Source organism: Danio aesculapii, chromosome 19 (assembly GCF_903798145.1).
Source record: "Danio aesculapii chromosome 19, fDanAes4.1, whole genome shotgun sequence".
In the NCBI taxonomy this organism is placed as follows: domain Eukaryota; kingdom Metazoa; phylum Chordata; class Actinopteri; order Cypriniformes; family Danionidae; genus Danio; species Danio aesculapii.
This window is the reverse complement of record NC_079453.1, coordinates 35,617,919-35,623,574: the sequence shown is the minus strand read 5'-3', so window position 1 is coordinate 35,623,574 and position 5,656 is coordinate 35,617,919. Positions and strand designations below refer to the sequence as shown.

The 5,656-nt window shown below is 35.5% G+C and overlaps 1 long non-coding RNA gene across 1 annotated transcript; it reads right to left on the bottom strand.

The window, feature by feature from the left end:
• Nucleotides 1-486: 486 nt before the first annotated feature.
• Nucleotides 487-5,407, bottom strand: LOC130247088 (uncharacterized). The gene is made up of 2 exons (XR_008839490.1): nucleotides 4,656-5,407; nucleotides 487-1,071 (listed from the first exon to the last, which is right to left on the bottom strand). It is a non-coding gene; the product is annotated as an uncharacterized LOC130247088 (long non-coding RNA).
• Between the last annotated feature and the right edge of the window lie 249 nt (nucleotides 5,408-5,656).

Sequence of the window (5,656 nt, the reverse complement as noted above, 5' to 3'; positions counted from 1 at the left end):
AAGGGATGGATAGATAGATGCCTAAAAAAATCTTCAAATGTGTCGAGCAAATTTTTCCCCTCACAGAATCAAATGTTCTTTTGACAGGAAATGCCATGAGCATTGGTTTTGGCGTGGAATGATATGCAGATTCCATACTTTGCCATGCAAGTGTGATATGTGTTCTGACGGTGCTCATCACCGTCAGATTTTCTCCACTTCTCAGACTCATCCCAAATAGGAAACGGTAATAATGTTTATGCTGCGAGTAATTTTCGCGGCATAATTACACATGTTAATGCAGCGTCACAATCCATAAAGCTGCCCTGGATATTTTTAGCTCTTGATGCATCCTGATTAAGTGTTTAACTCAGAAGGCTAAACATCATCCTCTCAGATTAAAGAGTCATTTATGCATATTGATGTTACAATTCATCAAAATTTAAAAACAGTGTGTTCTTTTTACTTTAACCCTTTTTCTAACACTAAGATCTTAATTCAGACAAATGCACCATAACTGTTTTAATGAAATCACTTCCAACAACAGCACATGCACTGCTGTATCCACCTGAGGACCATGTCCAGTTTCTCATTTCTGGTATTCGGTATCAGATTCGAAGATCCACTAAGCTGAGGTTCGAATTCGGAGGGTTCTTCTTCATACCTGGTTAGCAACACCTGACAGTCCTTCATATCCTTCAGCTTACGGTAGAAAACTCTACAACTGTATCCTTCTTTCCAGCCATGCATTATGTGTGCCATCAGACGCTCCAGATCCTCATAGTAACGCAGGCAGCCTGAGCATTTATACCTCTTCTTTCCACAAAACACTTCTGTCATCGTTACAGTTTGGATAAAACAAGCATCCAGTCCAAACCTTTGAAGCTCTCTGGATATTTGATTGATTCTGGTGGGGATCCTGTGGGCGGTTGCTCTGGTGTTCCATTGAAAGTGATCATGATTTCTGGTACATATCCTTGGTAGAAATGTAGAACCGTTGGGTTTTTCCATGTTGCGTGGCTTATAAGACCCTCAAGACTAACTTTAAGGTTTATTCTTGTCCTTGAACACTAATAGATGGTGACAAATAATCTGTAACGAGAAAAAAAGATCACCATTTAAACTAAAAGGTCAAACATTTTTGAAGGAACACAAAAATGGTGAAAAATGGGTTTAATTCATGTTGACCTTTAACAAGTCTGTAAATACATCTACTGTAAGAAGCATGCTTATCCCCTAGAGTGATTGGCCCTCAGTCACTGTGATTATATGCCATGGACAATTTCCTTTCTACATGCTGAAATTGTATGAGAGGATATGAGTTGCGCTGTAAGTCAATAAATCTGATGAAATACAAAGAAAGACTCCAAACTCAACAACAAACCTCACTTGAAATCCTATTAAGCACCACCTGTTTTCTGGTATGAGGGGGTCAAATCACATTTTTTGTTAAAAATAGGAACTTGGGAAGTAAAATTTTAAGAATCTTTTTCCTCTTGGCACAGAAAGAGCATTTACTAACACTAAACTGAATTAATGAGGAAATGTAGTTTAATAGGGATGAAGTAGTCTCAAATTATTTAACAAAAAGAATAGAGAGTGGTTGTGAAGACGCTTTTAATGAATGATAGTGATGTGCACACTATATTAAGACCAAAGAGCATTTGACACCATAGATTAAAAAAACTCAGTGATAATGTAAAATAATCTGTTTCCAGCATGTTTTAATACTGTTGGCAGGTGGTTATCCTACTGTTATGTAGGTTATTGTGCAATGTTACCATGTTTCTAGCATGTTTAAACACACTAGTAGTACATTTCTGGGACTATTAAGTTCATTCTCCACATTTAGCATGTTGTAATGCGATTTTCAACTCTACTAGATTGTCATGGTGTTGATATTTCTAAAACAATTTAAAACTGCTAATGTGTTTGGTTTTCAAGCATGTTTTAACACTGTTGAAAGGTTGTCACCCTATGTACCATGTAATGTACCATGTTTCTACCATGTTTAAACACACTGGTAGTACATTTCTGGGACTATTAAGCCCATTCTCAATGTTTAGCATGTTGCTAGCATGTTATTAATGTGATTTACAACTCTGCTAGCATGTTATGGTGTTGACATTTCTAAGACATGCTTTTTATACATGGCTAGTATGTTTGTGGCATGATCTAGCAGACTGTTAACATGTTCAGAATGTTTCTAGCATGTTTTCCTCTCTGCTAGCATGTTTTGGCATATTATTGTTTTTAACACAATTTAAAACTGCTATGTTAGCATGTTTTAGCATACTTTTACAGGCTGCTAGTAGGTTTTTGGCACAACTTAGCTCACTGTTCAAATGTTGCTAGCATATTTCTAACATGATTTTCCGCACTGCTAGCATATTTTGTCATGTTAAGGTTTCCAAAAAAACGCTAATATGTTAGTTTGTTTCAAGCATATTACGACAGACTGCTAGTATGTTTCTGGCACGATTTAGCCCACTATTCATTTTCAACATGTTGCTACCATGTTTCTAACATGATTTACTACACTGCTTGCATGTGTTGACATGTTGATGTTTCTAGCATATTTTCTAAACTGCTAATATGTACCATGTAATGTACCATGTTTCTACCATGTTTAAACACACTAGTAGTACATTTCTGGACAATTAAGCCCAATCTCCACGTTTAGCATGTTGCTAGCATGTTAATAATGTGATTTACAACTCTGCTAGCATGTTATGGTGTTGACATTTCTAAAACATGTTTTTTTATACATGGCTAGTATGTTTGTGGCATGATCTAGCAGACTGTTAACATGTTTAGAATGTTTCTAGCATGTTTCTGATTAAATAATTTTCCTCTCTGCTAGCATGTTTTGACATATTATTGTTTTTAACACAATTTAAAACTGCTTATATGTTAGCATGTTTTTAGCATACTTTTACAGGCTGCTAGTAGGTTTTTTTGGCACAACTTAGTTCACTGTTCACATGTTGCTAGCATATTTCTAACATGATTTACCACACTACTAGCATATTTTGTCATGTTAAGGTTTCCAAAAATCTGCTAATATGTAAGCATGCTTCAAGCATATTACGACAGACTGCTAGTATGTTTCCGGCATGATTTAGCCCACTGTTCATTTTTTAGTATGTTGCTACCATGTTTCTAACATGATTTACTACACTGCTTGCATGGGTTGACATGTTGATGTTTCTAGCATACTTTTTAAACTGCTAATATGTTGACATGTTTCTAGCATGATTTTACAAATTGCTAACATGTTTTTACTAGATTTCTAGTTAGCTTCTAACATGATTTATTGTGCTGCTTACATTGTCAAGTGTTTTCACATTTTACCCACTGCTAACATTTTTATTGTTGTTAGCATGTTTCTAACTTGACTACCATACTGCTAGCATGTTTTGGCATGTTCACATGATTGTAGCACAATTCAAAAATAACATGTTGACATGACTTATTGTGCTGCTTACATTGTCAGTTGTTTTCACATGATTTAAGCATGATTTATACCACTGCTAACATTTTAGCAAGTTGCTAGCATGTTTTTAACATGATTACCGTACTGCTGGCATGTTTTAGCATGTTTGCATGAATGTTGCACAATTCAAAAATAACATGTTGACATGACTTATTGTGCTGTTTACATTGTCAAGTGTTTTCACATGATTTAACCATGATTTGGCCCACTGCTGACATTTTAGCATGTTGCTAGCATGTTTCTAACATGATAACCATACTGTTAGCAAAGACTATAGAATACACAAGACATGTCACTCGTATACTTTTGAATGAGGAAAAGTGTAACTGTCAATATGACGAATGAAGCCCCGCCTTATAGTACAGGAGACAATCAGTGATTGCTAAATGGCAACTAAAGCCTGCCTTTTAGTACAAGAGCTATTCAGCGATTACTATAGAATGACAATTCTCTGAGAAAGGGGCTCAGACTAGATGTGAGTTTCTGCAGATTTTGTGTGATATGAACGTTTAGTAATGAAACTAAATAGACAGTTGTTTAATTTTATTGTTTTTTCATAATATGTAATGTAATCATAAGCTTGGCAAGTAGTTTTTGGAGAAATTGATGTTTCCCCATTCAAACAGAATGCCCGAGCATACTTCCCGAGAGGTGTTGCAAAGATGGCCGCCGAGTGAAATAACTTGCCTTAAAGGGACTTTGCTGTTAACATGTTTGGCATGTTAGCATGATTGTAGCACAATTCAAAAAAACATGTTGACATTACTTATCGTGCTGCTTACATTGTCAGTTGTTTTCACACGATTTAAGCATAATTTAACCCACTGCTAACATTTTAGCATATTGCTAGCTTGTTTTTAACATAATTACCTTACTGCAAGCATGTTTTGACATGTTAGCATGATTGTAGCACCATTCAAAAATAACATGTTGACATGTTTCTATTTTTTTTTACACATTTTTAAGCATGATTCAAATGAGACAAACGGACAATAGATAAACAGATTCATTCTAGTTTCTCTTTTGTGTTTTTGTGAAGAGCAGGATTCATCTTCCATGCAAATCTACTCAAAGCTTTAGCGCAAATAACCTAATCAATTTACTTTTTGCGTGTCTAGCATGGCCAGTGTTCTCTGTCACCTCAAATCATAACAAAAACAGACAATGATGACAAAGTTACCTTCACTCGTATTGTCTGGCATCAGCATCCACGCTGGCAGCCTTTCAGAGTCTGGTTAATTCACATGTACCCTTTGAAAGATGGCTAGATGTCAAAGCTCTAGTTTGAGAGGAGAAGCAAACAGCCAAGACAGGTAAATGCAAAACTATCCATAAGTAAATCAAATTATATTTTAGCTGTAGTAATTGTTTGTGGTGTTTATGACACAACTAAAGCAACCTAGACAAAATAGTGTGAATTATTCAAATTCTAAGGCACAGAGTACAATAAAATAAGACTTCAAATGGAGACAGAACATAACAAATGATCAGAATAATCATCCATTTCATAAAGTGACAGACGAGAGGCATAAAGAGGAGGAAAAGTGAGGCATGGATGTACAAAATGCAACTCTAGTGGGAAATAAATTATACATAATAGCCCCAATAGTAATTCTCAAAAAGGCTTGGAGAGGAAAGCATAACCTCTTACCGCAGGCCACAACAAAGCAAACCTGGATCTAAACACCAAACAACTGCAATACAACTACACTCTTACCTTTTATGTCGTTCACAATATCTCCACATGTTTCAAGTTCACCGTTAATCTGGTGTGGTGTTTACATGAGATAAAAACAACAGTATTCAATCTTGTTACTGTTCAAATTATTGTTTAGTGTTACCAAGGAAACCAGAAAGAGGTGGTAAAGTCTAGATAGGATACAGCATATCAATATAGCATCATTTTTCAAGACACTGTTAAACATTAATTAATATTTTACAGTACTGTGACGGTTGGGTTTAGGGTTACGGTAGGGGTAGATGCTAAAATATACAATATATTGGGTAATTTGATAGATAACATAAATAATACTCGGTACAACTACTGTTTTTACTTTACTGTGACGGTTGGGTTTAGGGTTAGGGTAGGGGTAGATGTTAAAAATACAATTTATTGGGTAATTTAATAGATAACCTAAATAATACTCGATACAACTACTGTTTTTACAGTACTGTGATGGT